This window comes from Lutra lutra, chromosome 11 (assembly GCF_902655055.1).
Source record: "Lutra lutra chromosome 11, mLutLut1.2, whole genome shotgun sequence".
NCBI classification, from domain to species: Eukaryota; Metazoa; Chordata; class Mammalia; order Carnivora; family Mustelidae; genus Lutra; species Lutra lutra.
Window position 1 is genome coordinate 46152228 of NC_062288.1, and position 23589 is coordinate 46175816.

The 23589-nt window shown below is 41.1% G+C and overlaps 1 long non-coding RNA gene across 1 annotated transcript; it reads left to right on the plus strand.

Annotated features, from left to right (window-relative positions):
- The first annotated feature begins 913 nt into the window (after positions 1–913).
- On the plus strand, positions 914–22317 carry LOC125080795 (uncharacterized). Its single transcript, XR_007121482.1, has 3 exons — positions 914–1251; positions 13804–13975; positions 22153–22317. It is a non-coding gene; the product is annotated as an uncharacterized LOC125080795 (long non-coding RNA).
- Positions 22318–23589: the final 1272 nt, after the last annotated feature.

A 23589-nucleotide genomic window follows, 5' to 3' on the forward strand; every position in this document is an offset into this window, starting at 1 on the left:
GCGAGTTAATGACACAATTAGTTTTAAGGTTAAATACTTTTATGCATAAATAAATACGAATTTAATATTTCTTAATTCATCCTCATTAAGTAGTCAAAATTAAACAACTTTTCCAAGGTTATGTAATTATAAAAGATTTTAAATATCAGTGCATATGAAATCTGGGTCCTGTTGAAGATGAACTGAGGTGGATTAAACATTTCAAGAGTTTATCTGAGCAAAAATCAATTTGGATTGGGCAGTGCCAAACTAAAAGCAGTTAGGAGCCTTCTACCAGCAGGAGTGCAGGGAAAGACTTTTCTAGAGAAAAATTAAAGCAACGTAAGGAAATTTTTTTTTTAAGATTTTATTTGTTTATTTGTCAGAAAGAGAGAAAGTGCAAGCAAGCACAAGCAGGGGGGGCAGCAGGCAGAGGGAGAAGAAGGCTCTCTGCTGCACAGAGAGCTGCATGCAGGACTCAGTCCCATGACCCTGGGATCATGACCTGAGCCGAAGGCAGATGCTTAACTGACTGAGCCACCCAGGCGTCCCAAAGTAAGGAAATTCTTGATTGGCTAGGCTGAACGCCCAGTTGGCTGTTTGTGAGTGGTTGTCCTCAGGTTTTGATTTTGTAACCTTGAGGCATCTGTAGGGTTAGATTTTGGTTTGCCTACATAGGTCTCCGCAGCGTTAGAGCCACGAGTCAGTCTAATGGCCTCCTTGTTTAAGATTTTATTTATTTATTTGACAGAGAGAGATCACAAGTAGACGGAGAGGCAGGCAGAGAGAGAGAGAGAGGGAAGCAGGCTTCTTGCTGAGCAGAGAGCCCGATGTGGGACTCGATCCCAGGACCCTGAGATCATGACCTGAGCCGAAGGCAGCGGCTTAACCCACTGAGCCACCCAGGCGCCCCATGGCCTCCTTGTTTAAATAATTTAACAGACCCCAGAAGATAGGAGTTGGGCCAGAAGGAGGAGCACTAGTAAAGCAGAAACGAACTTTGGCAGTAGGCTAGGAGGTAAATTGTGGAGGAGCAGTAGTCACATTTCCATGGAAAGGGGACTCAGAGCCAAGGAACGATCTGAGGAATTCTCACACTGTCTCTGGGGGATGAAGGATGGCTGTGCTCCAGACTGGGTCCTGGCATGGGTCCTGGCATGCAGAATCGAGCCCCGTACCATTGTGGCAGAAAAGCGATCGGTCGTGCAGAGACCCACAGCTTGTGTGAGTGGTGAGGAAGCCGCGAGAAGCTGCACTTCTAGAGACTATTCAGTCAGTAAATCTTTTTATTGGGCATCTACTGGGTGTGGGGCACTATTCTGAGCACTTTGGATCCAACATGAATGAAACAGACAAAATCCAAACTGTCATGGAGTTTATAGTCCAGGGAAGAAGCTAACAAAAACAAAGGCAATAAGTAGATACAGTTGTTCCCACTTACCCTCAGTCTTGCTTTCCATGGCTTCTGTTAACCGTGGTCTGCTGTGGTCTGGAAGCAGATGATCCTCCTGAGGTAAGCTCAGAAGGCCCATAGTAGCCTAATTCCATGACGCAATGGTTCGTCCATTTATTGTTGCGTCCCACGGGCATTTTATCATCTCACATCACCCCAGGAAGAATAAGACTGTGCAATAAGACTTTGTGAGAGAGAGAAAGCCCACATTCACACAACTTCTATTACAGTATATTATAATCGTTCTATTTTGTTGTTATTGTTAAGCACTCCTAAGAGCTAATTTATAAATTAAACCTCAACAAGAGCTATGTACATGTAGGAAAAAATACCATGTATAGGGCTCTGTACTAGCTTTAGTTTCAGGCATCCACTGGGGATTATGGAATGTATCCCCTGTGGATAAGCGGGGACTATAATATAAAATATATCAGAATATAACTTCTATGGAGGAAAGGTGTGTAGGGAGGGAGGACAGGAAATATTAGGCAAGAGTGGGGCAGAGTACAATTTTAATAGCGTGGTTATAGAAGGTCTTTTTGGGTAGATGATAACAAAACATGGACTCGATAGGGAAGGAATGGACCTTGTGATTGCAGCCAGTCTGAGGGGATCCCAAGAACACAGGCATTGGGAGCATGTCTGATAAAATGGCTTCATTTTGTCATGCCTGAATTCTGAAGAAGCAGGGAGATCCCTTGGGGTTCTTTCCTGTCACTACTGAACTAGAACAAATTCATCTCAAGCAGAACTGCTGTTTTAAGCCTGAGCTATGAAGAGATTGCTTTCCTAAACCCAAACCCAAGTCCTCAGAGGCAGAGATGGTGACCACAAAGGAGCCAGCCAGGTGGTCAGCACAAGCATTGTGGGGAGGATGGATGTCTTGAGCAGCGGTGCCCAGCTCCAACACTGGAGGTGGCTGCAGAAATTACCAGCAACCACGGCTTCTGTGTCAAGAAGACTTATAAACCTGACATTTAGGAAAGTGGAGGGCAGCTGGTGGAGAGATGGGAAAAAGATTTATAAAAGTTACCTAGAAAGGGTGAGCTAGTGAGTTGCTGTTTTTGACTTTCATACCCAAAGCTGTTATGGCTTGAAGAAACACCTGCAAATCCTGTAAAATCATTATGAGGGGAGGGGAACCATCTACTTCTAAAAAGGCGATTGGTGGATTATAGAAGGGTGGTTATTCCAGGATACTGTATCATTTTAAAACCCAAATTTTATGTAAATCCTCACAGAAATTTGTCTTCTGGATTTAAAATGCAGTTTTATACAGCTTAATTGATAGAGAAGTTTTATAACTTTCTATTTTTCTTGAATGGAGTTATTGCTTATTAATTTTTAATATGAACTTTAGATTTCTTCTTTTTGATTTTCCTCAAAGATTTTTGGGATGAAAAACCAAAAAAATATAGCTGGTCCTCAGTGACTAGTGCTTTTGCAGACCTTTCCTTACTTCAAATAATATAACACACTCCTTTTTGTATGAAATGTGTGACTAGAAAACAAAATTTAGTGAATCCAGGAAAACCAAGTGCTAACCAGAAATAATATTCTAGTCAGAAGTAGCACATCTCGGGGATTTTAATGATTTTTAAGATTTTATTTATTTATTTAAGAGAGCTAAAGAGCGAGAGAGCCCGAGGAGGGGGTAAGGGGCAGAGGGAGAGGGAGAAACAGACTCCTAGCTGAGCAGGGGACTCCCCTCCCCTGACATGGGGCTCCATCCCAGGACCCTGGGATCATGATCTCAGCTGAAGGCAGATGCTTAACCAACTCAGCCACCCAGGCACCCTAATATCAGAAATTTTAAATAAGAAATCAGACTGTGACATTAACTTTGAGCAAAGGGCCAGAAAATGAGGAACCTGTGTAAAATGAACTACTATTTTATCTTACCTTTTGTTTTATTTTGCAAGACCACTAGAAAATTCATTTCAAAATAACCACCACATTAGACAAATTATTCAGAGGGATGGAATTCTAGTCAAAATAAAGAATAATGGTATTCATTTTATATGTACAGGATGCATATGTTGTAGTTCAAAATGTGTTACTGAAACTTTTCTTGCTGTCTTTATTCTCCACTATGATTTCTTCCCTTTTAGTTTTAAAGACTTGCTCTCAATGAAGTAGGAGTAGAATGGGAGTTTCTCGATCTGCAGAAAATGTACATCCTATTTGAGAGAGGAAAACAAACGTTTCTCAGTAAGATCTGGAGCAAAATACGGTTGTTTGTTCTAATCTTTTCTATTCCAAATTTTATTGGGGGTTATAAGTAGTTAATAAGGCAGGGCTTCTGAACTGTGGCACTATTGACATTTTGTAATTCCTCGTTTTAAGTGGGGAGTGGGGAGGGGTTGAGCATTACAGGTTGATTTGTAGAGTCCCTGGCCCCTGCTTACCCCATACCAGTAGCACTCTCCTCCTCTACCAACAGTGAACCAACTGAAAATGCCCCCTGATGTTTGCAAAGTCCCTGGGGAGATAGAGAAGCACAACGGCCCCTTCATGTAGAACCACTTTAATAAGAGAGAGACCTAAAAAGCTCAAAGATTGAAAAAGAAGAAGTATTCTTGGTGGAAGTGATCTGCGGGGGCGCCTGGGTGGCTCAGTGGGTTAAAGCCTCTTCCTTCAGCTCAGTTCATGATCCCGGGGTCCTGGGATGGAGCATTGGGCTCTCTGCTCAGCAGGGAGCGCGCTTCCTCCTCTCTCTCTCTGCCTGCCTCTCTGCCTACTTGTGATCTCTCTCTTTCAAATAAATAAATAAATAAAATCTTAAAAAAAGAAAGAAAGAAAGAAAGAAAGAAAGAAAGAAAGAAAGAAAGAAAGTGATCTGGGCATTAATAGTCTTTAAATGCTCCCTGGTGATTATAATATGCAGCAAGGGTAGAGACCTAGTAGAGCCTTTTGCAAATCAAACACAGCTCTCTCCAGTTCTGGAGCCCTCTTCATTAACCAGGGAGCATACTTATATTATTTTTATATGCAGGAACAGCAAAAACTATAATTGTTTATCTTTCAAACACAGTATTTGATAATTGTCAAACATGCCTTTGACTTAAAATTTCTTTCCATGTCCTACTCTAGCCTTGAATCAAATTTGAGGTAGTAATTACCCCGGTACAAGAAATCTGCATGCCCACAGCATAAGATTTATTCTCCATTTACTGTAGACACAGATTTTTATTTTAAAGCAATAAGAATGGACATTATCTATTTGTAACTCTCTTCAAATTAATTAAATCAATGTTCTGTCTGATTAAAACAAAAATTAAGACTTTTTTTTAAAAAGACTTTAGAACTGCGTACATCTAAACAGCACAGTAGAGGGCACTCTTCCTCCATGTTAATAAAGGCAGACTTTACTAGTTGGTCAAAACACTGAAAAATAGTCATATTTACTTTTATTTTAGATTGAAAAAGAATAGTGCTTCTAGGCAGGTCAAATGTGGCTGTGTTCTCACTCTAGAAATATGTTATACTATCCTCTAAATTTGAGGTTCAACAGAGTGCAATCATGTTTTGATTTTCCTAATATATTTGCTACATGCCAAGGTAGCCTGGCATGTATATCCTAGCTTATTTATCTGTCTATCTGATATATGTATGATATCTATCTATATCTATATATCTATATTGATATATATCTATAATATCTATTATAATATATCTATATAATATAGATACAGATAGATAAATCAATCCTCATATATATCCTTGACCTGGTGTTACAGCAGAGAGCAGACAGTTAAGGATGCCCCGTCCTCAGTGAAGCTACAGTTTAGTGGACAGAGACAGAAAAGAAACAAATTCTCAAATATGTCTTCTGCTCTATAGCAATAGGTGTTATAAAAAGAATAGGCCAGAGGGGCATCTGGGTGGCTCAGTGTAACCCACTGAAAGCTTCTGCCTTCAGCTCAGGTCATGATCTCAGGGTCCTGGGATCGAGCCCCATATCGGGCTCTCTGCTCAGCAGGGAGCCTGCTTCCTCCTCTCTCTCTCTCTCTCTCTCTCTCTGCCTGTCTCTCTGCCTACTTGTGATCTCTCTCTCTCTCTGTCAAATAAATCAATAAATTTAAAAATTTTTAAATTAAAAAAAAAAAAAGACTAAGGCCAGAGAGGGTAACATTTGTGGGATGAGGGATTCCATGTTAGATGGAGGGAACAGGAAAGGCCTCTCTAAGCTGACATTTGGTCAGAGATCTAAAGGAAGTAAGGTGTTGAGTCTGTGATGGTGAACTTTGTGTCCCATTGACCCCGCCATGAGATGCCCGGATACTTGGTTCAACATAATTTCTGCGTTATCCGTGGGGGTGTTTCTCGAAGGGATTAGCATTTGAATCGGTAAACTGAGTAAAGCAGTTGGCCTTCCCCAGCATGGGTGGGCATCATCCAATCTGTAGAGGGCCTGAATGGAACAAAAATGTGGCAGCATGTTGAATTGGCTCTCTCTGTCTAACTGCTTGAATTGAAATACCAGCTTTCTGCCCTAGGACTGTGATGTACACCATCAGCTCTCTTGGTTCTCAGGGCTTGGTACTCAGATGGGAATTTACACCACCGGTTCTCCTGGGTCCCCAGCTCGTAGACAGAGTATGGTGGGACTTCTCAGCCTTCAGAATCACATGAGCAAATTTCTTAAAAATAATTCTCAATTATACACAAACACACACACACACATGCACACACACACACACACACACACACACACACACACACACATCTCCTACTGGATTTGTTTCTCTGGAGAATCATGACCAATGACTAATACCCTGGATGTATCTCTAGACAGATCTAGCAGAGTCTTCAACCAGAGGGAAAAGAAGCTGCTTGGTTTTTTTCAAGGCTTTGTGAGGAGGCCAGTGTGGCTGGAGAGGATTGAGAGGGATGGAGAAGTGCAGGAGATGAGGCAGAAAGGTAGTAGAAGCATAGATAGCCTAGAAATTGTGGTACTTTCATTTTTCCTCTGGGTAAGATACGGTGAAGTGACATGATTTGTCTCACATTTTGATAGGATAGCTTTGGCTGCTGAGTCAAGAAGAGACTGAGGATGGCAAACCTGAAAGGAGAGGCCAGTGAAGAGATTGGATAGTAATCCAGGCCAGAGCTGATGGTGGTAGTGGTGAGGAGGAACTGGATTCAGATATGTTTGAAATATGAAGCCAGTAAGAGAATAATGGATTTGATAATGGCTGTGAGAAAATGACAGAAATTGACTCTCAGAGGAATTGACATTTACTGAGCTGGGAAATGCCATGGGAGGAGGCGGTTGACTGGGAAACAAGAGTTGAGCATGTTCCCTTTTGAGATGCTCATCCTATCGGACTGTCAGTGGAAGTCGTCAGGTAGGCTAGTCAAATTCAATAGAGAATTCATGGCCAGGGACATATATTTGCTATGAGTCAGTGCATGGCTACATTTAAAGACGTGAGAGCCGACATGATGACATGAGGTGTAAGTGTAGATAAAGAAGGCATCTGACAGGATAACTGAGTTCCCAGGATGTTCCACTGTGGAGACGTACGAGAGGTGGGAAGGAGCAGCAAAGATGAGAAAAAGACCAAAGTGAGGCAAGAAGTCCAAGGGCATCCATGACGGTGAGGATGTTAGCCTCCTTTAGTCATACAACAACCCGCGTCTTTCTGATAATGTTCCCACAATATAATCATATTCTTGTGAATGTTGTAGTGGATGCTTAAGGGGCATTTCTCACCAAATTGTGCATTCCCTAAAGCAGTGACTTTCCACCAGAGTGAATTTCTCAGGGGACACTGGGCAATGTCTGGTGATATTTTGGGTTGCCACACTAAGGAACATCAAGAGTTGCTGGCCCCTAGTGGGTGGAACCCAGGGGTGCCAGGCCACATCCTACAGCACAGGACAGCCCCTTGCGACATAGGATTATTGAGTCCAAATCGACATCACCAAGTCCAAGAATCCCAAACCTAGAGGATCTGCATTTCAAAATGGAAAAAAAAGTAGTGAGTTACCCCAGAGAAATTTTAAGGAGAGAAGCTAAAATGAGATAATAGCACATGATAGGACAGCTGCGTTTTTTAACATGATATTTCATATAAAGGACAAATGAGATCTTCAGATTAACTCAATTTGCCATATTCTTATCATCATGAAATAGGGACCCTATACCTAAGACTTAGTTATTTAACAGATATTAAAATATATGGACACCAGTGTGTGTATGTGGAGCCTTTTTTTCAGTTTTAATCACTATAATTTTGAGATGCTATATTTAAAATTGATGTTGAATCAATTTTACAATCAATTTACGATCAATTTTACCATCAATGATGTGTACTCATTTCTTATTGCTGCTGTTACGGATTATCCTAAATTCAGTGGCTTGAAACAAGACAAGTATATTGTCTTCCAGTTCTGGAGCTCCAAATTATAAAATGGATCATCAGCATTGGATTTTTCTGGAGTTTCTCGGGGAAGAATCCCTCTCCTTGCCTTTTCCAGCTCCTAGTGGCCTCCTCCATTTTTTGGCCTGTGGCCACTTCTTCCGTATTTAAAGCCAGCTGTGTAGCATTTTCAAAAATCTTTCTCTCTCTCCCTATCTGACCTCTGCTATGTGACCATTAGTAATGTCTCCTTCTCTGATGACTTTCCTATCTCCACTCCTTCCTACGGTTGTCATGTAAGGTGATGTACCCACAGGTTCCAGGCAAGTTGTAGTTATCTTTGAGGGTTTGTAATTCTACCTACCACACGAGGTAAAAAGGCATATAGTGAAATCAGTGTTCTAGTGGTTGGCATATTGGGGGAAAGCTGAGAAACAGATTTTCCAACTCTCTTCCCTCTATTCCACCTTCAGCCTTAAAACCTCATTTCCAAAACAGACGACAAATATCATTGTAGCTAGAGGGAAATCTGGTCAGCATTTCCTCTCTTTCCCAGTTCTTGCCAAGTTGCTGTTCTAGCTCCAACCTGAGAATATTATATGGAGGCAGAAGGAAATCCTTCATCCTGGGCTGACATAGGCACTTGCTATCTGTACGATTATAGTAACACTACTTGAAAAGACAAAAGTAAATATGGGACAATTATGGGGACAAGGGAGTAGATACAATAATATTTCACTGGGCTTTAGCCAAAACCAAAATATTTTGAACAACTGAAGGATCCAATTTGATAAGAGATTTTTGGGCTTTGGTTTTTGAGAGTGGCATTTTTCTATTCTCAGGTACAGGATATCTGTGAATGCCTGTATTTTAGATACAGTAGAGACATTACTAGAATGATAATAGTCTCAGCAGGTCATCGGTGAGGTTAGCCAACAGACTTCTAATGGTACATAATATTCAACTCGGGTTTGAATGAGAGGAATCATTATTTGAAATTTTGATTTCTGAATATAAAAGTACTTCAAAAAAGGTCATATTTTTTATTAGGTCAAGTATTATTTTACATGAACCTTTATGAGGGCAATACAGATAACATCTGGTTTTACAATCCTTGAATCAGTGGCTCATTTAAGTCTGTATTTTATATTTGCCTTTGTAATGTTTTAGGCCCCAAGAGGTCATCAGTTACTCAAAGTAGAAAATTTATATAAAGCCTAACCATCCCTCCAGAATCCACACAACCCTCTGTTTTATGTTCTTATGATGAGATTTCTTAGGAAAAGAAGTTGCTGCCTAAGACCGTATATTTCTCAAGGAATTTTATAAATGATACATAGGAGCAAATCCTTTCATATTCTAGTAACAAACTGCCACAAGCTCAAAAGAATGTGTAGGAACAAATAGCCACGGAATAATAATTCCACAGCTTTTAATGAAAAAACATCAATAGCAAAGTTATTATGTCCTATTTCCCGGTAAGGATCACCGGTACTCTGTAGTTAGTGAAAATGTTCTATGATCCTAAAATTTCTAGCTGCCTTGGTTTTTATTTTTTTAATGTATTTAGTACTTATGGACTTTTTGAGTCCAAAAGGAAAGGGTGTAATTTCATTCCAGGCATGTTTTTTCCCACAGAAAGGAAACAGCTGCAGTCTCAGCAGAACCACAGTCCCTCCTGGGCATCCCTATGATGGCATCTAATAGAAATATAATGGACAGATGACTGATCTATTGGACTTCCTTTGTTTTGTCAGAAAGCAGTGTAGTTGGTTCTGATACCAACATCCCACTAAACACTGCATGGTGTCTTCATAGGTCCTTTAACTAAAAGAAATGTTGGGAGGACCCTGGCTCTATCATTACTAGTTGGGACGGGGATATTAGGTAAATTGCTTAATTACTTTTTAACCTCGGGTTCTCTAATAGGTAAGCATACATTTGCTTGCCTGCTCATCTTACAATCCACATACAAGATAGCTTTCACTGGGGAGTGTGGACTTCCGGAAAACACCGGAAGTCAGGGGAGGTCATTGGCGGCCACCCCAGGCTAAACCAAATGACAAGAGAAGGAGACAATGAACAAGAGCATGGCCAGTCTCCAATGTACAGAATACGGAGAAGACAAGATAAACTGCGTGAACAAAACCAAAATTCATGGACGTGTCAAAAAATGGATGCGCCGAGGAATGGAGTTTTAAGCAAAATTAATTATTCACTACTCATAGCAACCTTGGCAGGAAGAGAAGGGGGTGTTGGAGAAGCTCAAGGATTGAGTAGAATAAATAAAACAATAATGGTGGTGAGTGTGGGGCAATGGGGAAGAAACCTGAGTGCCAGAAACTCTCTTCCTGATTTGAAATACTTTGTGCTCCATGAGATTTACTGTATATGCAAAGGTGAGAAGTAAAAAATTAAATAAACAACACCTAAGTAGAAGGTAGGGAAAATTCCTTTGTTTATGGAAGAAATTTTTGGGGAAGAAGTTTTTGGAAGAAAAATATTCACCTCATGTTGTAATGTTATTAACCATTTTATATATCCACACACTTTTTGCATTTACCAGATACAGTTTTCTATAACCCAGCACATCAGTAAGACATTGCAATTATATTGAACATTCAGAAAGTAGAAGGTAGAAGTCCAAAGAGGTGCTCTCTCTAGCTCTGAAAAAAATGGAGTGTAACTTAAGGGATAAAGAACAATAAAAACGCAGAATGTATTGCAAATAAAAAATATTTTTATTGATAGTGACTTGGTGCTGATAAACAGTCTGAATACTCAAAAGATATGAAATCGAGATTGAAAATATGTAATTTTATATGTAACTTGGGAACTAAAAATACTGTTTCTACATATGTGTGCCATTTCTCTCAAAATGATGTCAAAAACACAAGCAAGGGGGGAACAAAACATATTAATGGTATATCTGTATCTGCTAATCAGTCTGTATTATCTATTCTCACCTTTTTCCTTTTAGTAATAGAAACCCACTTACATGCCTTCAAGGTTCATGTTCTCTCGTTCCCAGAAGCAAGGTGTGGTCGTCTGACCAAATTCCGGCCACTGACATATGAGCACAAGTTCTTTTGAGTTCTAAGGGCAGGTTTCTAGTCAATTCCTTAAAAAGGAAGTTCTCTGTCCTCCACTTTTCTGTTCCTTTCCCACTCACTGGAAAGTGACGAGAGCTTGAATGGCTACCTTGGGCCCAGAGACAGAAGCCTCATGTAGTAGATGAAAGATTTTGGACCTGCTTATTTTAAGATTGATAAATAAAAAAGAAAGTACATTCTGCTGTATTTGAGCCACTGTATCCTGGAGTCTCTTTAGAGCAGTTCAGCCTGTACCCTCATTAATACAAAAACTGATTCCAGAAGTAGAGTTTTTCCTAAAAATGTTCTAATATAAAATTAATAATAATAATAATAAATATAAATAAATTAAAATTGTTCTAATATATGGCATCCTGCCTTAATGACAGGCGTGCTATGAGTAAGTAGGTATTACAGGCTGAGATACTCATAATCCTTTATATGGTAAAACAGTAAATAAAACTGTTACCAGTGGTTACTAGGAAGGCAGATTAGATGCCCGCTAAGGTTGAGAAAGTGCAGAATGTTAATGTGTGCTGGGGGTTCCTTGCAGCTTTTAGCAATGTGCTCTAAGAGAGAGATGAAGTCAGGCGGGAATTAATCAGTTTAAAGCAAAGATGAAAGGGGATCTAAGGCTGCTCTCTTCTCAGCAGGTGGCCTTTAATCTAAATTGACTAAGGGATTAGTAACTTGGAAAAGCCAACTGTTTCTATAAACAAAATAACAGTAGATAAAGTTGTAGCTCAGGACCTTATTCAGGAGCCTTCCTTTAAGTGTTCTCAGCCAGGAATGTGAGCCAATCCAAAATCAGATTAAGGGTGTTTTTCCTCTCATCATAGCTGCTCTTAATTTAAGGGAGAGAGGGATGATTGTTACGGTGATATCCAGATAAAGCCTCCAGTTGTGGTTTCTTTCATATACAACTACCAGGAACCAAGTAGACAAGGAGTCAATTCGGATTTTGATCCAATTATACCACTAAAGTACTTACAAGTCTAGTCTGCAAATATCTGTGATTATTTAGCCATAAAGCACCACCTGAGATCCTCTCAGCAGAGAGAAACTCATGCTAAATTCTGCTCAAAACATAGCACTCCTTGTCTGTCATCCATCTAGCATGGAAAAGAAGGGATGGATGCTCTCCAACATGGATAGGAGCTATGTCCCCGGGGATTTGGGCCAGAGGAGAGGTTCCCAAAGGGCAAAGCCCAGAGACCAAAATGACAAGGGGCTTTTCAGAGAGAAATGCAGGATGGGGTACCTGGGTGGCTCAGTCGTTAAGCGTCTGCCTTTGCCTCAGGTCATGATCCCAGGGTCCTGGGATCGAGTCCCACATCGGGCTCCCTGCCCTGCGGGAGGGAAGCCTGCTTCTCCCTCTCCCACTCCCCCTGCTTGTGTTCCCTCTCTCACTGTGTGTCTCTCTGTCAAATAAATAAATAAATAAACAAAATCTTTTTGAAAAAGAGAGAGAGAGAGAGAAAAGCAGGATTTCATTAAGGAACTTTTTCCACCTCTAGTGCTCTAGTACCACCTCTAGTACCTCTAGTACTCTTTGCCCTTTCTATCCAGCAAGATCTCAGCACTGCTCTAGACAAGTGATTCTGTAGGTTTCCCATTCTTTGCATGTCCCAGTAGGAATCTTTCTTATGGTTTTCCTGATTCTATTTCATCACTGTACGTCAGGATATTTGCACTTGTGTGCGGGACTTGGCGACTGGAGGCACGGCAGTGAACTCTGCGTTGCTCACTCTTGGAAAGGACGTGTGTGGGATGAAAGAGACAGAGGATAACTGAGTTATCATACATATAGATCATGGTAGAAGCTACTTAGGGTACCCTAGTGTTCAGTATCCCTTCATTCCTTCTAATCATAGAATCGACCAAAATTTTAGCAAATACATGGCTAATGAGGTAAAACCAAAATCTCTCAGCCTTACTTGGAGTCCATCGTGGCCACGTGACTCAGTACTGATGTTTACCTAATAGGCATTTACCTAAAAAGGAATCTTCTTGCTATAGAAGTTTAATCTGTATATAATGAAGATGGCACTTGAGCATTAGACAAAAACAATATAGGAAAGCATTATTTCTAGGAATAATAGTGGAATGAAAAATAATAAAAAAATATTTGTCAGGATCAGGCAAGCTTTTGTTTAAAGCTGGTGAGAAGGAATCAGAGTACTTTTTCATAAAATTAATAATGAGCAAGATTAGTGACTCAGTGTAAATTGTATTTCACTATGTTTCTGTAGTTTATCTAGTGGCTTTTTCTTATCTCTGATTTCTAGGCATATAGAAGGATCTCAGTTAACCTCCATTGAATGGCAATCTCAGACAGGATAGGCGGCAAGATGATAAGCTTGTGAAAGCCTAAAATGATTATTCAGTTTGGTTGTGGAGTTGTAACCTGCCCAAAAGAAAGAGAAGAGAAGAAAGCATAGCAATATGATTTCTGAATGCATCACAGCAATAACATATGCTCTCAGAAGGCATCAAAGAAAAAAAAAATGATATGCTTCCCTACAAGAAAATACAGCCAGTCAGAAGTGCTCTGCCTTGGAGAGCCATTTAAAGAATTTATTTACTTATTTGACACACAGAGAGAGAAATCAGAGGTAGGCAGAGAAGCAGGTAGAGAGAGACGAGGGAAGCAGGCTCCCCGCTGAGCAGAGAGCCTGGTGCAGGACTCGATCCCAGGACCCTGAGATCATGACCTGAGCTGAAGGCAGAGGTTTAACCCACTGAGCCACCCAGGTGCTCTGGAGAGCCATTTAGAGATCAACTGTACTTACTCCAGCATAATTCTGGATATTCCTATCTCCTATCTCAGTAGCTTCTTGAATTATTCTTTACACCACCTACTCCTCTAACAATCCTGGTAAAGAGAATGGCCTCTGTACTGTATTTTTAGGAATGTTTGTCTTCCAGTAATGGTGAGAAGCCTGCTATAGGGTTGAACATTAAGCATCTGTCCACCAGGCTCATCATTCAGCCTAGCGGGAGCTCGACCAGCCATTTCCCAAAGCTCCACGCTCTGAATGGATACTGTTGTGTAGAGCAACCAGCCCTTTGACTACAAAACAGTAAGCTGAAACTTACTTTCAATTAGAAGGGGAAAAACCCTAACGTGCACTTTAAGCCTGATGCATTTGAACAGGGTTTGGATTCAAAGGCACATATGCCCAGCATATGTAGAATGACCGTTCATTCCAGCTGGCTGTTGTCCCCCAGTAAGACAAACAACCTGGGAGTGGGGCCAGAGGCTTATAACTTTATATGAAAAATGATACAAAGGAAGCCATTACACCTATAAAAAGTGCTTCGACTCCAGTCTCCTTTAGGGAGTGGCTAAAATAAAATATTTCACTTGGCAATACCAAGTAAAAATCCTAGGGAGGGTGTGGTGCATCTGGAAGTCTCAGCCAGTGCTGGTTCAAGTTGCAACTGATAGGTTGGTTTTGAAAAACCTCCACTTTTGATTAAAATGAATACATCCATACATACCCCAGGACCCAGAAATTTCACTCCATGGTATACACCCAACAGATAATGCATACAAAAGTGCACCAAAAGATATGACAATTTTTAAGTGATAAATTTATTTTTTTGCATTGGCGAAGAAATGAACATTCTGATTTACAATTTCCTTGTAATAATGCAATCAGTGGAAGGCAAATTGGAGGTATTATTTGCTTTGTGCTTTGCAACTTGTGTTTTTCTCTGTCATGATGTGAATGGCAGCTGACTTATTTGACAACTCCAGTCCCGATTTAAGATATCATATTCAGCACAGAACGGACTATGATATTTGCACATATTTCATCCTGTCTCCATCTCTTCGGAATGATGATTTCCAATACATTTTCTTCCTAATGCCAGAATGAGAATTCAGTAGTCATAATGTTTTCTAGAACCTCTGAAAAAAACTGGTCTTTTGATGTAGTTACTTTGACAAAGTCCATTTTCTTTAGAGGGATTATGTTTAAGGTTATTATGATAAAAATGAAATCATTAAAAATGCTTGATCATAAAATGCATTTCCATACTGATTACGAACAGTACTGAATTAAAATATTATTCCTGCAAATTTGCTGTGACACAGTCTGTTTTAATAATTCATGAATTAAGATTAATGTTGATGTTTTCCAAATTATTCTGGCTAATGTCAACTCCCAAGTAAACAAATAAACAAGAATGAGATCATTTCAAATTTCTTAATTATCTGACATTGGCATTAGCGTGTGCTGGGATGTATTTTATAAGATCTTTCCTCCCAGGGGACTGATGATCCCTGGATTCAGTGGAACAAGAACGACAGGGGATGGCCCTCAGCTCCTTAGAATGGTCAAAGGAAGAGATGAATGGGGACAAGTTGTCACTGGAACATTGACCCACCAAAGATGCTAACAGGTGGAAATCCCTCCTGACCTCTTCCTTTTCCAATGAACTGGAAATAGCAGCTGAAAAGGAGTCTTGAGCAACTGTATCTTCTGGAAAACAGTCTTGCTTAACGTTTTAGGTGTTTATTATGCATCACAGAGCTCATGTCAGCTAGAGTTCAGGGAATAAGATGAAAAAGGCAGGCAGGCAATTGAAGTGAGGGGGACTGTGACTGTCTCCCTCATCTTAGAAGGATCAGATGCTCGGAAAGGGAGATCGTGGCGAAAGCTGCTGTCAAGGCTCATTCGTATGATCTGTCTCTAGCTCGCTGCTTCTCCCTGCCCTCTGCCTATGGAAGGAGTCCCAGAGGTATTTATTATCAATGCTCTCATTTTTTTCAGATACAAATTACCTCAAGGTGTCAGTGAAGTTGGAGAGTTCGTGGAATATGAAAAACAGAACGAGTTGCTAGAGAGCGTGACCCATTCTGGGTGGAGCTGCTGTGTTTTTCGATTCAGGGCTGCTGCATGTGCTTTTTGGGAGCACATTTCCTGACCCATCTGTCTATGGGTTGAACCCACTTCTCTGTGGATGGTAAACAGTAGACAGGCAAATACAGACTTGACCATGTCCAAGCACCACCTTCAAAAACCGGAAGCCACACGTCAGATAGCGAGACCTGTCCATGGAGTCAGGAGATGCCCTAACAGGTGAGGTCTGGGGTGGAGGGAAGAGGTGTGCTAGAGACCATGGGCCATTTTGGTGTCAATACATGACACCACCATGATAGCTTTGTGTTAAGGAAGGAAATAAAATCCAGAATAAGTGTCTCTGTGGTCACCAGGGGAAGAAAATGGTTGAATAATCCATTTGACTGCTACTTGACCTGGAGACAGGTAACATGAGTAAACATAATACAAACCACTGTCCCTATTCTAAACCACATTAAATGTGTTTAATACGGTGGTTGGCTAAAATGGCACTGTGGCAAATCCTGGCCATTGGTTGCCCCGTGCATGTGAAGTATACAGCCCCCTGCTTTACGCAGGTCACACCACACTTAGCCTTGGAATTTTTATAGATGCAGCCTGCTGTATGTAAGTATGTGGTATGCCCGATGATCTCACGCCTTGAGAATCAGATGGGAATTAACAAAAGCTAAGTGTTCAGAGCAAGGGTATTCTCAGGTTTGAGCCTCATCGTTACATTGGCTGCTGGGATTTAAGGGGTTTCATAAAACTGCTGCTGCTGCTGCTGCTGTTGTTTTGGGGAGACACCCTGCCTGTAGATCACGGCACACTTGCAGGGCTAACGTGTGCAGGCTATGGGGCCAGAGACAGAGGAGTCTGGGGGCTCTCTGCCTGTGCTCTAGGCTACAGCAGATCATGGCTGGATTGGTGCTTACAGAGCCCAGAAGGCAGATTTGACACGTAATTTTCATTTTTAGATAAGGGAATAATACTTTTAGGGTCAGTTTCCTAGGCAAATCATACAGAGATAGAAGCTCTTGAGACAAGCAGAAAACATCTGTTGTCCAATTGGAGGCACAGATCCTGGTGCTGTCAGTCTGGGTGGGTCGGGGCGCCTGTGGTCGGGGCAGAAGTAAAAGAAACTTTGCTTTTCCTGAACATCTGTAGCCATCTCTGAATACAAGATATCAAGAGTACCCTGGTGTTCACACACACACACACACACACACACACACACACGCACACACACACACATTTTGTTTTGTCACGGAGAAATCACCTTTATTTTCTGGTTATAAAAATGTAACCTAATTTACGTGTCCCTCACCACCACACTAATTTCAGTTAATAATGCAAACTAAAGAGAAAAAGACCCCGCTCCAGGAAGCCTCTGAAGTAGTTCCAGGGCTGGTTGAAGTTCTCTAGAGAAGGCAACAAAAGGGGGTTTAATATAGAAGAACACAGAGCAGGCCTTCCCCCAAATCTCCTCTTCGCAGAAGCTGCTGTATTTCCTACTTAATCTCTTCCCAGCCTCTAGCCCAATTTCTGCTCTTACTGTTACTCTCCCTTTCGCCCTTCAACATGATTAAGCCCCAAAGCAACAAAAGCGAACAAGCAAGCGATAACTGGCCGACCTGAGGGGAGAGCCTTGCCTCCTTAGAAGGGTGAGGGAGTCGGGAGGATTGCGAATCAGATAATTTAGTTGTAGTTATTTTATTACTCTCATAAATTGTCTGTTTCCTAAGGCGGCCATCACAAATTACCACAAACTTGGTGGCTTAAAACAGCAGAAATTTATTCTCTCATAGCTCTGGAAGCAGAAATCCAGAATCAAGGTGTCCTCTGGGTCACGTTCACTATGAAGACTCTAGGGCAGACTCCTTCCTGCTCTTTCAGATTCTGGAAGCTCTAGGTCTTCCTTGGCTCATCGCCAATCCTTCACAAGGCCTCCTTCACTGTCTTTTCTTCTTATAAGGACACTTGTCACCAGATTTAGGGCACACCCCATTAACGCAGGATCATCTGATTTCGAGAGCCATAGTTACATCGGCAAGAATGTTTTTTTTGAAATGAGATCACATTCACAGGTACAAATGAACATTACAACTCAAATTTCCTTGTATAACTGTGCACAGAGTGAAAGCCTCGATGGAGATCGAGCCCTGCATCCGGCTCTCTGCTCAGCAGGGAGCCTGCTTCCCCCACCCCCTCTCTGCCTGCCTCTCTGCCTACTTGCGATCTCTCTCTCTGTCAAATAAATAAGTAAAATCTTAAAAAAAAAAAAAAAACATACAGTGGTGATCAAAATAGGCAGAGTGTAGTGGAAAAGCCAGAGCATTAAAGAAAAATCATATCACATTTCAAACAGTCAATCATACTGAGAGTAGTAAGGAGGCTAGTCTGAAATTTGAGGGAGAGTAGGATAGGAGGGCCTCACAGAAGACGCTCTACAAGAAGTAACATTTAAGCTAGACCTGAAGAATAAGTAGATGTTAGCCAGGCAAATAAGCGTCATGAAAAACTGTTCCAGGGGAAAGAGTAACAGGGGTAATGACAAAAGTTCCTTCCAGAAAATGTTTCATATTTCAGGAATTCAGAGAAAGCTCCTATGCTAAATGCTATTATTTAGTCCATATGTAATTTAAAAAAAAAGATTTTATTTATTTGTCAGAGGGAGAAGGTGAGAGAGAGAGAGAGAGCACAAGCAGGGGGAGAAGAAGGAAGAGGGAAAAGCAGGCTCCCCGCTGAGCAAGGGACCCCAGGAACATGACCTGAGCTGAAGGCAGCCACCGAACCACTGAGCCATCGAGATGTCCCTAGTCCATATGGAATTTTTACTTTTTCTTATGAACAGAATTCTGATTTTATTCAAAGGAGAAAACCATCTAGGTTAAAAGATAAAAAACAAACACAAAAAATACGACATGTTTATCCTTGATATTGGGGTCCGTTAACAAAGGAACGAGACTGAGACAAAGTGAAAGTTACGCAAAGCCTTATTCTATGCCAAGCATTAGAAGTTAGACTGACCAACCAGGGGAAGGAGACTGAGATGAAGTGAAAGTTATGTGAAGCTTTATTCTATGCCAAGCATTAGAAGTCAGACTGACCAACCAGGGCCGCCTCCAAAGAGAGCAACCCCTCCTGATCTCACAGGCTGGTTTTATAGGGCATAACCGCAGACCCAAGGTATGTGGCTTCTATTGTTAAGGCGTTTACTCCCGGAATAGATACCCGGAACCATACCAGGAACTACAGGGGCGTTTATTCCCGGAATGAAGTCCGTGGATGTAAACAACAATATGGCTACCTAGGCAATATGGAGTCGCTCTGGCTAAGCAGGCCCTAATAGTTAAACAGGTTTTAACATTAAATTGGCCCTAACACTTGACTTACAGTTAAGGTCCATTTGGCAGAGTTCTGGCCCCTGAGACATAAGCAGATGTTTAGGTGATTTGGGTAAGTTTTACTCTCCTGCTACAGATTCTATCTCTTTTCCTTGTTGCTTCCTCCTTTCTTGCCTATCTGGAATATGGATGATTCCTATCTGGAAAATGGAGATGAAGCAGCCATCTTGAAACCATGAAGTAAACCATAAGGAGAAAAGCCCGAGCTGTGGGTGGTAGGGTTGAAAGATATAATAAGGAGCCTAGGAGGTTGATGATATCGTGGAGCCAATGTTCTAACCCTGAACTGTCTACTCCTGAATTTCTTTTTTTTTTTTTAAAGATTTTATTTATTTATTTGATAGGCAGAGATCACAAGTAGGCAGAGAGGCAGGCAGAGAGAGAGAGGGGGGGAAGCAGGCTCACTGCTGAGCAGAGAGCCTGATGCGGGACTCCATCCTAGAACCCTGAGATCATGACCTGAGCCGAAGGCAGAGGCTTTAACCCACTGAGCCACCCAGGTGCTCTACCCCTGAATTTCTTGATATGGTAAATAATAATGGGCCCTCCCTCCAATTTCAGTGATTTTGGGTCACTAGTTACATATAGTTGGATGTAATCTCATCTAGTGCAGACGCCTGGTGCATTGTGTGTGAAGATTAAGGCTGACAAGTAAGCAGAAACAAGATCAGTGGAAGACCTTAAAACATGTTAAAGAGTTTGGACTTCATCCTAGGAGCCTTCAGGATACCACTAAAAGATTTTAGAGAAAGAAGCCAGTCATCACATTTGCATAATAGAAAGTTTCCTTGGCTGCAGGGTAGAGAATGCACTGGAAGGGATAAGAATGGAGGCAGAACCACCATTGAAGCTGGCAGCCATCCAGACAGGAACAGTAATGGTCAAAACTAGAGTCGTTGCCTCAAGGATGGAGAGATGTGAATAGTCCTGAGAGATACTGAAGTAGGGACTTTTCATATGGCTGGATGTAAAGGGTGAGACAAATAGATGGATAAAGGTGATGGCAGTTTTCTGGCTTAGTCAGTTGAGCGAGCGGTGTTGTCATTTCATGAGAGAGAGAGTGTGGAAACAGACAAGCTTTGTGGGAGGAACATGAGCTTGGTTTTGAGTGTTCTGAGTCTGTGATGTCCATGAGCTCATGCTAACATAAGTGCTGGCAACACAGATCAGGAGCTTAGGCTGTGTCTCCAGCATATAGATCTGGGAGTCATCATCATTTTGATGATATTCGGAACGGTAAGAGGAAATGCGGAAGCCCTAAGAGGTCTGTGGAGAAAGAAAAGGTGAAGGTCAAGGTCAAAGGCTGTGAAAGAATAACACTTAAAAATTTTTCCCTACTTGGGGCGCCTGGGTTAAAGTGGGTTAAAGCCTCTGCCTTCAGCTCAGGTCATGATCCCAGGGTCCTGGGATCGAGCCCTGCATCGGGCTCTCTGCTCAGCGGGGAGCCTGTTTCCCCCTCTCTCTCTGCCTGCCTCCCTGCCTACTTGTGATCTCTCTCTCTGTCAAAAAAAAAATAAAATCTTTAAAAAAAGAAATTCCCCTACTGGAAAATAAAAGCTTCCAACAACCCTCAGAAGAAAAGGCCAAAGAAGGAGGGAAAGGAAAACAAGACTAGACTGTGGTATCTGAGAAACCTGGGGGAAAGAAGAGTCTTCAGTCTCAAAGCTGCTGAGTGATCAAGGGAGATAAAAATCCAAGCACTGTCTGTCAGATGTGGCTCTGACAGTCTTTTGCTGACTTCTGTGAGAGCAGTTACCGTGGGAGCTCAGGGGCTGAGGAGGGAGCATGAGGTGACATCATAGAAAGAGCTAGTACAGGAAATTCCTGAAAGAAGTTTGCAATGGGTTTTGGCTGTGTAGCCCCTAAGCCAGGGTCTCTGGCTCTCCCGCAGATTCGAAGAACTATCTGACATTTTATATGTTCCCTTTCTGCTTAACTAAGTGGAACTGATTTATTTCATTTGTTGGCAGCTTCGAACCTCAACTGCTACGTGCAGACCAAAGTGTTGAAATTGAGGGTTTCCTGGAAAAAAAAATGTGATTTTCTAATGCAATTACCTTTAATTCTTACCTCAGCGAGGGCTGTGATTCCAGAACATCGTGGATCACGCAGAAAGTTCGGTCATCTCAGGACAGTCCCCAGAGTTCCTCTAGTAGATAATTTCGGATATCTTAAAAATCTAAGAAAGAACCAAAAGTTTCCTCCTTCCGTGTGTGAAACGTTTTGTTGTCAGAGTGCCTCAGGATGGCACACAAGAAATCTGGTGTCCTGGTCTCGTTTAGTCACTTAAAGTTATGTGCATAGAAGACGCACAGGGAAAACTAAGCAAATTCAAATTTTAGTGTTCTATGTATTTGATTAAATAATTTATAGTGTGTTTAGCACTCACCTCATAAAGGAAGATAACATGCAGTGAGATCTATTCTAACAACGGTTAAAGAACATTTTGCATTTTCTACATTTTTTTATAAATAGGTATCACTATGTATCTCATTTCCCCAGAGCCTAGCACAGTGCTGGCGAGAAGAGACTCTATAAATATTGTACATATGTGCAGATCTACTCTGCCTTTGTACACATGCATGTTTAATTCCCAAGACATAAATATCAGGCTGCAAAAGGAATTCGCATACATAACACTGTCTGTGTTTATGCCAAAGTTTTACCAGTCACATGGGCGTTCAGCTTGGTAAGGAGTCCGAATGTTCAGCCTGGATTAGAATGTATACAAACACAGCTGCCCAAACTGGGATCTCTGTCTCCGTCTTACTGGCACAGAGGATTGCCAAATACCTTTGCTTCATCCTTGTTTAGTCCTCTTCTTTGATGTCCACTTCTTTGCAGCAGTGCAATTTTTATACTTTATTTGGAGTGAATTATCTGTGAGATGAAAACACATAGTGGACCCAGTCCTAAACTGAAACCCACAAAGGCATGTTGTTTTGGGGAGTCTTGCGTATGTATGTAACTGAAGCTAGTTCATGTTCTTTATTTCCTTGTCAGCCAATCACTCTTCAGATGACCTGACATCTTGATACCAAAACTCAAGATCTGTTAGAGCCTGATGGTGTTTGTCCTTTGAAGTAGAAGAACTGTAAAGAATTCAGTCAAATGTCTGTTCTTCCGAACACACCAGGAATTGTAGCATATACATTTATCCTGGAGAGCGGGAGTATAAGTTTTCGGTTTTGTTTTTACCACTATGAATGTGCTAGATTTCTATATCCTTGTATGGGGGTGAGTGTGAAAATCTTCATAAAAGAAATATGATTGGGTCGCCTGGGTCAGTCAGTGAAGTAGCTGCCTTCGGCTGGGGTCTTGATCCTTGGGTCCTGGGATGGAGCTCCACATCTGGCTCCTGCTCAGCAGGAGCCTGCTTTTCCCTCTGCCTGCCACTCCCCCTGCTTTCTCTCTCTCTCTCTCTGGTAAATAAATAAGTAAAATATTAAAAAAAAAAAAGAAATTGATTTACTTGCATGAGATGATTAGTTTTTGAAAGATTGCTAATGGCCTCCTTTTTAAAAAGACCTGCTCAATAATTTTTGGTATATTAAGTTATACAGTCATCATCAAGATCAATTTTAGGACATTTTTATCACCATAGAAAGAAGCCCCAGACCCACTAGCCATCCCATACCATTTTTCCCCATCCCTCTCTCTTCCCAGCCCCTAGGCAATCACAAATAGACTTTCTGTCTCTACAGATTTGCCCAAATTGGATATTTCATATAAATGAAATAATACAATAGGTGTTGTGACTCACTCCTCTCACCTGGCATGTTTTCAAGGTTCATCCATGTTACATAGTATGCAACTGGATTTCTTTATTCTTATTGCCAAATAATATCCTTTTGTGTGGATACACCACATTTTGTTCATCCATTCATCCTTTGATGGACATTTGGGTGGTTTCCACTTTTTGACTATTATGAATAAGCCTGCTTGGAACATTCATATACAAATTTTTGCATGAACGTGTTTTCATTTCTCTTGAGAATCTGCCCAGGGCTGGAACTGCTGGCTCCTATGGATATTCTCTTTAACCTTTTGAGGAACTGCCAGAGTTTTCCAAAGCAGCTGCACTGTCGTGTGTCCCTAGCAGCAGCTGCATATGACTTTTTAATCTCCAAATATTTATATATTTTAGGAATTCATTGAAACTTTCAACTTCTGTATCCAATAATATAATAATCTTTAATGTTTGAGTAAATAAAAGCAAACAGAATGTCTTAATTGTTTGGAAATTGTCATTTGAAATCCAAAATATTAAATGGTAATTGATTTTTAGAAGCCTGATTTTAATACCCATTTCTTCAAAGAAGGGAACAATTTTTTTGCTATATTATGTATAACTATACTTTGCAATTTTACAAGTTGTGTATGATCTTCAGAAGATCGCATTATATTATACTTTTCATTCCTTCATTACAAGCTAATCGA